Genomic DNA, 11,663 nt, shown 5'->3' with positions numbered 1-11,663 from the left:
GCCTTCAGAATTCCTTTTAAGTATAATAGTTTAATAGGCCACAGTCCTCATTTACATATCTCTGCTGCTTTAGGGAAATACACAGAGATGAGGCAAATGTGCAAGTTTTTGCCTGTCTTGCAGTGGGAGCGATAAAAGATGAGCCGAGACTTGAGATCTTCAGACTGCATGTGATCTGATTTGTGCTCCAAAGCTGAGCACACAATTATGCTTTTATCAAGCCCAATGTCAAGTGCACCCCACTCGATCGATCCCCCCTGAGGAGCCGATAGCTTGGCGTGTTGTCCTTTAAAGGGCTGAAGGTCTGTTTCCTGCGTCAGAGACCTTCAGCCCTCCAGCTCGTCATCATCTCCATCGCCTGCTCTCCAGCTCCGCGTGTCTCCCTTCCAAACGGCAGCTCTTAAATAAATTAAACAGACCCTCTACGGGGCACACAAAGCAGTGCATTAGGGACCTATTACATGACCTTGCGCCTTTTTTCCAGACTAATGTTACCTCTCTTAGGTCTCACTGGTGTTCAAAGGTTTTCCATTTCACTTCACAGGTGGAGTATTCAGTTCAGAAGGAGCTATTTTAAACCCGCAGTGATCTCGTACCCAGGAGCGATGCCCATGTGGCAGGCTGCGGCCCCCTGCTTCTCCGAGGGCGCCGTCACATTGCGCACCCCGCCACGCCTCAGCTTGGGGGGATTCTCTCCAGGCTCCTCGGGGGGCAGGGGGATCAAGGTCTTGAAATCAATGTACCCCAGAGTCTCCAGCTCTCGGGTTAAAATTCCTGAGCTCTTCATGTCTCGGCTTGTAATTAGCACAGGCACATCAATCTCTTTCCAAATAAATAAACCAGAGTAGTGCTCACGGCTCTTCGGAGCTTTGTGAAATTTCCCCTGTGTCTTGTTTCCCAGCTTGCTGTTCCTGTCCATATGTTTTAGGGAAGTCAGTCGACTGAAACACAAAAATATTGGAGCTGTTCACTTATGACTCTCCCTGCACAGTCTGAGTGTCTTCCTTGCTGTTTCATAATCTGTGCTCCTGTTGAATGACAGGCCAGCTCATCCAATTGATCCTTTCTGCTCTCAGAGTCTTCAGGGATGAAAGCAGACAAACTAGACATGCTGGTGAGAAGACACCAAGGCCGACACTTAGTGTATTTCTTAAAATCTACTAGACAATTTCACTTCAGGTTTAGCATTGTTTGTACACATTTCTCCTGCTACTGTGGCTTGAAGGATCTGTGGCACAATTCTCTGATGCAGATTTGGAATGTTCAAGCAGGGAAACTCCCCATCTACAGCTCTCCCTGTTCAGATTACTTATATATTCCATAGGCTACAGTCTAGTCTTTAGACTGAAAACACCACATAATTTTATAAATGTTTATTATTGTACTGTATGTCAAGTGTGGAAGTGCTACCTGCCTTTGTTTTCCCGAGACGTAACTGCCTGATTTGAACTAATGTTATTCCACTGAACACAGGTGAACTCTCATTTGCATTAGATAAATGAAGCAAGTATGCTCTCCACACTTCAGATAAACATGTCTGTGACTCAGCCACTCCTCTCAAGTGCCTCTGTACTGTAGGCAGAAGTAAAGAGATTGCAATACACAGCACTTCCCTTCATACTGAGTGCCTGAGCTGTAACAGGTGACTTTAAGCACAGCCCGTTAACATAAACCTGTTAATGGAATTAGGGACCAGCTCTTAATTAATAAGCTAATTAATGCAATTTAGGAATTATTAAGGCAGCCCTGGGGAGAGGTAGGTAAAACATCTTGCACAAAAGGTGAGTCGAGCAGCTGATAAACACAATTCTGTACGTGCTGATGTAATTGATTGCTTGGTTGAAGGGAGTGAATTTAAAGAGAGCTGCAGTTTTCAGTTAATTTTCAGAGTAATAGTAGTTAACAATAAAACAAAAGCTCTATTTACTTCTTATCCATACACAAATAGTTAAACACAACATGACAAGTCAGCCCTGAATGTATCGATTTCAGTTGCACCTGTTAATTTGCTGGGATCTTTGAAAACACAAGAACGATTATAAACGAGAGGCCAGTTGTCCCATCCAGCCTGTTTGGTAGTTAGTAGCTGATTGATCCTAGGATCTTACCCAGCTGTTTCTTGAAAGAAATCAGGGTATCAGCTTTAGCATGACTGGGCAACATGTCCACACTACCATCACCCTTTGGGTAAAAAATGTCTCATTTCAGTTTCAAATGAGCTTCGGTGTATTTTTTCACTACATTGATTCAATTCGGGTTTTACTGCTCATGCAAAACAAGTCTGCTTGGTTGATTTTGTCAATTCTTTGAGGGCTTTGAATGGTTTTTAATGTTTCCTTGTGATCTTTTCTGTTCAAGAGTAGAGCAGGTTAATTCAGGAGATAATATGGGAAAGTTGAGGGAGCTGTGAATTTCTACTGCCTGAAAGATGAGAATGAGTTTGGTTAGTTAACAGTTGCAATGTTTTACTGTTGGTAATCATTTCTAAAACCATAGATATCTAATCTGTCTTAGTTTATCTTAATGTCTACTTTGAAAGGTGGTGCATATGTAACAGGGCTCCATGGCACAAATTATGTGACAGAAGTGATGTTACCCACTTCAATCCTGGACAGCTCTCCTATGGCTGGAGACCTGGCCCTTTGGCTTAGTGGAGTTCACCGCTGTCTGGGACTTGCACTGTGTGGCACAGAGACTGCAAGCAGCTGTGATCAAGTCTTAGCAGGGGCAGAGTAGAGCTGCACTTCTGACACCTAAATGTTTAAATGTGGCTGCGGGGATATGAGTTTGAGAATGATCATATCTGCCTGCATGAATAGAGGCTGCTATGAAGCCCTGAAATTACTCAGCCATTGTCAGTTTCATTTTAATTACAGTGCAGATAGCTTTGGCTACATAGAGAGGACCTGGTGCCTCCACATGTGTTTCTACTACAACTTGGCTCTTCTCAGTCCTCAACAGAGAGTTTGCAGCTGTTAAATTACAGATTTTTTTAACTCTGCACAAGGAAAGCAGGTACTGATTCTGTGATCATTGTGGGCATTCTTTCAATCTTAAGGTTTATTCTAATTTAGCAAGATTTGGCAAATTGTCGAAGGGCACAGTCTGAACAGACAGACCGTTGTTGACTCTGTTTTTCAGTTTTTGGTATTCCTAATGGCCATCATTTCATTTGCCTTCTAAGATCCCATTTTGGGACTGCCCAGTATCTGGAAGTCCAGAAATTTAAACTTGTTTTCCCGAGACACTGGGCAACGTTCTGTGCTCCAGACCTCTGCCCATCTGTCTGAGCCTGGCACAGATGGCAGAATGCTTTCCTGCAGGAGGCTGGCAGCTCAGCTGCTCATCAATGGCTCCCTGTGGCTTTTTACAGAGCCCTGGCAGAAATGCTAACCTGTCCACCTGAACCTCCGGGAACAGTTTATGATGGTGCTCGAAGCTTCAAACTTTTGCTGCTTAATACCCCCACAATGTGCTGATCCTGAGCAACTTCTCATTCAACACTTCTCATTAGGGCTGCAACCCCCCCGGGGAGCTCCATGCCTGGCGATGTGGCTCTTTTGTACTGCCACCTGGGGGCGGAGACTCTCCTCGCAGGCCTGCAGGAATCATGTGGAAACCGGGTGACCCCACCAGCTGAATGCGCCCCCACTTCCTAACACATCTTAAGTCAGTCAAGTCAGGCTAATGCCACTTTTGCAGAGCCTATGGCATAGCTTAATTCAGTTCAATTCAATTTATTTTTATGTAGCGCCTTTCACAACAAGGGTGCCCTAAGGCACTTAACAAAGCAAGTGACCACACATGTTGCGAATACAGAACAGAAGACCAGAAGACAACAGAGGAGAGGAACCAAAAACTGCTTAGTAAGGACATAAAAAACCTCTAGGGGTTAACTGGCTGCCCAACCCCTTTGGGCATGCTAACACTACATAATTTTAAAAAAAGGAAAAAAAAAAGGAAATAGATTTGCTCAGACGAGAAAACAGATCTGGAAAACAAGAAACAATTGGTCCACTAAATTCAGAAACTATGACAACACAAGCAACACCGAAAGACGAAGCGGATTTTCTCAGCAGTTGAAATCCAGATTTTGTACACTCTTTCAAAAACCTTGTTCATTTTAAAGTGTCTCTGAATTTTGCTGAGCCAGTATTAACTACAGCTATCTCCGCTGTAAAAAGCTGGCCTTCTCTTTGACAAGAGTCATGATCTTCCAGACCATTTGGCTCCAGAACATTTTTGCTGGGCGAAATAATCAATACGTCTGAATACTGGAATGAGATTCAACAGGCGCGGCAGATGTCTGAGGAGCACATGGAAATTTGCCTATTAAAGACCCCAAACGCACCTCGCTGTGACTAAACAGAAGCTAAAAGAGCACAGCTGTATATTAAACCATCCCTATAGAAAGTGCTCTGGCCCACACTGAGCAGCACAGCAGTATTGCTGGAATTTGCTACCTTTGAGCTGCATGATTTGCAGAGGCTGCTGAAGTTCAATGTGCAACCTCTCCCTTTTGTCAGCCTTCATTAAATTAGAGGGCTTTATCTTACATTTCGAGCACAGGCTTCATGGTCTGGGAATGACACAAGGCCAGATTTCCCCCTGCATCTCTCCACCCTTCAGCAACGTTGCTCTGATCCCCTTGTCTCCAGTCCCTCTTCAGGAAAGGGTCAGTAAAGAGTAAGGGTCAGTAAGGGTCAGTAATCTCAGTTATTCTTTTTTTATTCAAAATGCATCCTTAACACTTGTGAAAATGTACATAATGTAACATTTAAATATTAAAATATCTAAACATAGATTTTAACCTAGATTGAAATTTCCTTAGGACAACATATCATTTGGCAACATACTTTATCTTATTAATCTTATTTTGTTAAATAATAACAACTGTGCAATGTCATGTTATTCACAGTGGGTAAAATGCACTGAAAGATGAAACTACTACCTGTAGACTTTGTTGGCTTACAAGGGTTATGCTGTAAAGTTTTTACTGTATAATCACCATAAGAGGAACCTCTTTTGAGAATAAAAAAATGTGTTTGTTGTTTAGAGATAGTTTAAGAAGCCTAAGCCTTTGTAAGTCATATGAAAGTGTTTGTGTTAATACAGCTGTGCAGGGCAGAGTCAAACCGGAGCTGCGATGACAGTTGCTGTTAATTGTTAATTCATGTTAATTGTTAATTAATGTTAATTATTTGCTTTAATTTCATTTTCATATATTACTTGTGTGGCATTCTGTAGTTCTCTCTGAGGCCAACCCTGCACATCCAGAGAGACCAAGGCTCTCGATGACGGAGTTTTTCTAACCCAGGGAGAGGAATTCCAGGTTATTCCTGAGTGTGGTGATGGTGCTGCTGCACACAGTGAATGTCCAGTACACAGAGGCAGCTTGCTGGGAGGTGTGTGATGGGTTTGTGAATGATGTGCCAGTTGTTCTCTCTGTTTTTATTTCTAATTAATAACAGGAATCAAGTGCCTTCCAAGTTCACTTTGCACAAATCTCCTTTATTTACTGTAGTTGGTCCATCTAATCCTGACTGTTCTGGGTAAATATATCTTTATAGTACAGATAATTATTAGGATTGAATGGAGTGCAAAATAATTAATAGGGCTCTGCTAATGGCTATTGATAGGCCATCAGTAATGTCGCCACCCAGCGCCTTGATCCTTTTAAAGTCCTGCTGGCGTCTTTGCTGTCCTCAGCAAATCCACAGCTCATAAAAAAACGCAGCTTGAAGTAATCTTCACAAACAGTCTTCGGTAATGTAATTGGTTACTCTCCGGAGCTCAAGGTCCTCTGACTGTGCAATAATTAAGCATCGAGCCCTGTTCTCTTGATCTCCCAGCGCTGACGGGGGCAAGCCTGTCCAGCTGAAGACTCTTCAATGGTTCCGATGTGCACCGGGGCCGCAGAGCGCAGGGAAGCTGCAGTAGCCGAGGCACTTCTCCTGTCTGTGCTTCTTGCCTGGGCTTTTACAATCAATTTCCCTACGGGATTAATAAAGTATTATCTATCTATCTACAAAGGGATAATAAAAGGTTCAGTTCTCTGGTATTCCTAGTCAATCCATAACCTTGTAAACATGACAGCTGATAGAAGGAACAGGCAAGAAAGGAAAACAAAGACCAGGGAAGCTCTAATATGAATATTATATCCTCCAGAATTGATTGCATTATGGCAGTTACATTGACATTATTTAGGAATCAGTACAAAATAAATTAAACACATAACTAATATCATATTTATTTTGCAGGAATACTGTAAAACTCTGTATACTGTAAAATTTCATGAGCTTGTGTTTCCCCTCTAACACTGTAGAACAGGATCTATTTTGGAAGCCACAAATGAAAGCCGACAGGAGTGTAATACCAGAGGACAGTTCAGAGGAAAATAACCACATTTCCATGTTTTCCACATTTTCTGTGTCATTATGTTCTACTGTGTATTTTAGGTTATTGAAAAGAAGGCTTTAGACTTGAAATTGCTAGGGCTTAAGAGATGGCTTCCAGATTTCTATAGCTTTATCTCTGCGCTGTGAGGCCCACAGCTTGCTTATTTCTGTAAGCCAGCTTTATTATTCATTTTAAAGTCTTCAAAAAACAGACCCAACGGGTCCCCACATGCCCGCCGCAGTGTTAGCCCCTGTACTCTCCAGAACAAAGCACCCCTAAAAACAGCAGACAGCTGAACATAAGAACACAAGAATATAAAAACTGAAGAACATAAGGTCACACAGGCATACCCACAATAGAACATAGGAACACAAGAACATATATGGATATAAGAACATGTAAGAACAGGTGAAAATGAGAACAGAAGGAGATACAAACCTGACATCGGAACATAAGTTCCTGGAACATAAAAACATAACAGCATAAGAACAGCTGCAGACAAGAGGAGGCCATTTGGCCCATCTGGCTTATTGGGTTGTTAGTAGCTAATTGATCCAAGGATTTCGTCCTGGAGAGAAACCAGGGTATCACCCTCAGGAGCTTGGCTGGGCAGCTTGTTCCTGACTCCCACCATCCTTTGACAAAAGAATTGCCTCCTGGCCTCAGTTTGCAAAACGTATCAGGATAGGATCAAATCCAGTGATTTCATCATTTTGATGGCATAGGAGAAGCTAACCAGACTTTCTACTTACTATCTGAACACATGTGCTATAAATACTGTATATGAAGCATACTTGATGAAGATGGGAAAACCAGTTTCTAAAACAACCATCTGAGGTGTAAAATAATAATACCCACAGTCTCCGGTGGTCAAGACGAGTTTCACAAGACAACATCTGGGAGGGGTCAGGTACACTCCGATGATTAGGATTGTTAGAAGCCAAATTTATATTGTCCCAGTCAATGTTTTCATCTGTCACATTTAAGTTCCTGGTCAAAACAGTAACAGCTGCCAAAGGTTTGCATGAAGTCTTTAACAGGAAGACACAGAGGAGGCCCACACGAGTACGGAGAGGTTACCTGGCCAGGGAGCTCGTTTTGAGATTGCAAGTCCTGAAACGGGCAAAGACCATCCTCATTAATACAATACACTGGAGTGTGAATCCCCTTATTTCTCCAAAGAGGGAAAGATGTAAGGAGTGTATGATTCTGGAAGACAGGAGATTGGGCATGCCATTGACCCTTGGAATTCAGTGCTAGTTTGTTTTGAAGTATTCAATTATAGGAATCAAAATGCAATTACCTCTATTACCTTGAATGTCTGAACCTTAGAATGTAGCATAATAAAGGCAAACCCCCTGTCCCGATCCAACAGCAGGAATATCTGCAGAGTGTTCCCTGTTGCTGGTCCACGGCACTCTTTACCTGCAAAGAAGTTTACCTTCCCTAATTCCCTGTGCAGTCCCCAGTCAGATACTGTATTCACAGACGAACAGATGTTACATGTGCATCTTCATGCAGCTATCAAGCAATGCTTGAAATGCAACACACATACAGTGCTGTATATTCCAACATACCAAACCATGATAACAGCTGATGTGTGAAGCCAATCCAAGCAGACATCCTTGCACTAACAGGTCCCTCCAATGCTCTCGGTTCTTCGTGGCAGAACCAGCGGGGTGCCAGACAGCTGCTGGGCACACTGCACGAGAGAATGCATTACTCATGCCAATATTCCCTGGTCTTGATCTATATGTACAACAGCTGACACTGCAGATAGGCTTGGCACAGCTCCACTTCTAATACAATTGGTATTGATCTAGAACAAGCAGGAGCAAGATAAATTGAATCCAGACTCTAAGATGAATAAGTTGTTTTGTTTTTTTTGTTTCGTAGATGCAAATTTCTTAATGTCTTTATTTTTGGAAAGGTTTATTGGAGGGTTCTTTTCATCAGAGTCTTTGGAGAGGTTATTCTCACCTTTTTGATCCAGCTGAAGTGTGGTGTGTTCTGTACAGGAGTCTGTTCTACATAACGACACAGTAAAGTAACAAAGCAAGGGTGCTGTGTGGACAGGTTCTAATCTTGTGTGTCATGTTTATGTATTCAAGGAAGAAATATTCAACAGCTATGTCTGCCTGACAGGATTAGAACGCTCTTTCTGTTTTAGAAGATGATATATTCATGGCATTGCCACTGTCTCAAGATGGCTCAGGACTGAAGTCATTGTCCTGAAGCACACCGTCCTGACCTGGAGGCCTTTGGGTGCAGCCTGCCCCCGGCCTCAGCAGAGCAGCGCCAGGAGGCGACGTGTCAGCCAACGTCTTGGCTTCCCTGGAGAGCAGCTTTGGTCACAGATGCCTGCCTCTTCCCACATATACAAAGCTGGACCTGTCCTGATAAAGTTAAGTCATCTGAGCTCTCAGATTCGCCAAGGATGCATGATTTCAAAACTCTTTAAATGTCTTTTCCGGGCAAAACACTTTTCTGTGCCCAGATGTTTTGAAACGATTGTCCTATTGTCACACCCGAAGAACTTTGTGTTTTTTTTCTTCTCTTTTCAGCAGGAACAAACCTTTACTTGTTTACTTGCCGACGCAGCTCTCTACTTGAACTACAATTGTCCTGTTTACAGACCCCTCAGTCAGTTTTCACTTCACTCTATTCTCACTTACACTCTGTTTTCAGCCCACAGGCTGATTCATAGCTTCACTATGAACTCTCATTCCCCAGGACTGTGTCAGACAAGGCACAGACTGAGATCATTCAGTAGCACTTTAGAAATCATCACATCCTTAAAATGTTTTGAAAGAAATCAATTATTTGTAGTAGCCCATTCAAATGCGATTAAATAAAGAAGTCCAGAAAGGCTAGCTTTTCCAGATAAACCTTGATTTTCTTTATGGGCTCTAAGACTTCTTAAGTCCGTCACTATAAATAATTAGTCACAAGTGCTATTGATCTACTCAGACCTAAAGGGTTCCTGACATCTTATGAGAGTTTTCGGATACATTTACAAGGTTAAATATACTTACTCCTGTGTCACTGTGGGACCCTATAAGCTGGAGTGACACAGGTGCCTGTAAACCTTCACATTTAGTATTTTCAGCCTGCTGGGCTTTTCCACTCAACATACATGAGTCTCCATCAAAATGAAATTCTCTTTCACATCTCCATCCATGTTCAAGGATGGAATAACAGCAGAGCTGTTTGTTTTAATTATTAAAAGTGCATGAATATTTAACTGTTGCGACCAAAATAGTGCACTGACTAGTATAAACCAATAAGAACTTTGCTTTTAGGGTGTTCAAATGTTGAACACATTTTTGTTTACCACAATTTTGGAGATGTTAAGTTAAAGAAAATACCCTTGATTATTTCAATGTGCTTTTACACCATTAAAGAAATTATAATGAGAAAATAATAGACTAATTTGAAGGAATATGATTCATTCAATATGATGATTGCAAAATCAAGATTGAAACACAGAGCTAACCAATAATGTTCATATCATGCGCAGGTGGATGGTGTCGGTCAGCCCCCTGGGATCACAGGACTAAATGAAAGTGACCACAGGGAAAGGTTCTACCTGCACAGATCTCGGTGCGACTGCAGTGTGCAGATAGTACCTACACAGATCTCAGTGTGACTGCAGTGTGGAGATAGTACCTACACAGATCTCAGTGTAACTGCAGTGTGGAGATAGTACCTACACAGATCTCAGTGTGACTACAGTGTGCAGTTAGTACCTACACAGATCTCAGTGTGACTACAGTGTGGAGATAGTACCTGTGTAGATTTCACTGTGCTGGTACTGCATTTCCGCAGAACAAACAGAAAGTTTGTTCCTTTCTTTTAATAGCACACACACTTGGATCATAAAAATCAGCAGCCCGTTCACTAAATGTGCATGCAAATGGACATCTTAATAATACCCCCCAGTCTCAGCACAGTGCTGACACAGCTCCTGCATCTCCGAGCATTTTTTCTTTTCTGCAAGGATACCCTTCTCAGTCCTGTTAGAAACATGAAACATTTTCCTTGGAAATCAGAAAGGCACACAGACCTGGGAAAGATCCTACATATTTCAGTAAGCACTTAACACGGTTTTGAGACAAATCTAAGATCTAAAGGCCCAGAAGGCATCATAGAGCTCCAATCACTATCAGAAAAGCAGTTCTGCTCATGAACAGGATAATCCTCAAGATGTAACAAAAACACAAAGCCTCCTTTGAAAGGTTTAATTGTTTGCAGCCTGGGACAGCGAGTTATTGTGCAGAGCCTGCTTTAGCATTAGCCAAACCAAAAGTTGTTGTTTTTAATATATAGACATATATAGGCAATATATATATATAGGCAATGCAAATTAAGAAATCATTCTACTTTCTGGCAAACAATTATAGTGCACTTCACTGTTATACAATCCATTACCTACACATCACATCATACCTGCCTTTCAATAATTAAACAGGACTAACATTAAAAACTTAGTGAGGAAATGCATGCTTGAGTGTTCATAGACTAATGTGCATCAGCATGAACCATTTTTTACATGCAGGGACCCTGAGTCCATCCAAGGTTAGTAGCAAACACAAGTGTGGCTTGATGTAATGTCAACATGTTCCACGTTAAAGCAGGTGATGTTGTTTCCATGGAAAACCCCCAAAACAGCCAGTTTGAGTCTGAAATTGTTCTTCTTGACATCTCAGGCTCATAATTTAACTGGTACTTGATCCCACATCTCCTGAGATGCACTGAGAAAAAATGACATGTGTGTCTATGTGTGTGCTTGCACAAATCCATTCAACTGTGACTTCAAAGGTGGTTTGAAAAGCTTTTTTTCTGCTGATCATTTCTCTTAAAAGCAGAATGCTGTAAATTCAGTGGTTCTATGCACACCTAGATGGAGAATCAATCATTATCTTTTTGTTTCTCCCACTCTGTCTACCATGCCTGGAGACAGATCTGCTGCTTCTGGGGGAATACTGATGCTCTGCCCACGGTTCTGCCTAATGCAGTCTAGAAAATGAGTCTTGTGCAGCACAATGCTTCTGCAAATCCCCAATCACTAGGATTACGCACCATTCACTGGAAATGCAGTGATACTGTACGTCTCTCCTAGAGAGTCCAGTTCATCATGTTTGCTTATGAAAAGGAAAGGACTTTGAAACACATGCAAAATGAATTTTCATCATATCTCGAGCAGAAGGGCAAATCTGGTGTTTTGGACACATCCATGCCCTTGAGTCTCTCCTGAAGAATTC

The sequence above is a fragment of the Lepisosteus platostomus genome, chromosome 7, assembly GCF_059453375.1.
Source record: "Lepisosteus platostomus isolate fLepPlt1 chromosome 7, fLepPlt1.hap1, whole genome shotgun sequence".
In the NCBI taxonomy this organism is placed as follows: Eukaryota; Metazoa; Chordata; class Actinopteri; order Semionotiformes; family Lepisosteidae; genus Lepisosteus; species Lepisosteus platostomus.
The sequence above is the reverse complement of the archived record's forward strand: the minus strand, read 5'-3'. Positions refer to the sequence as shown.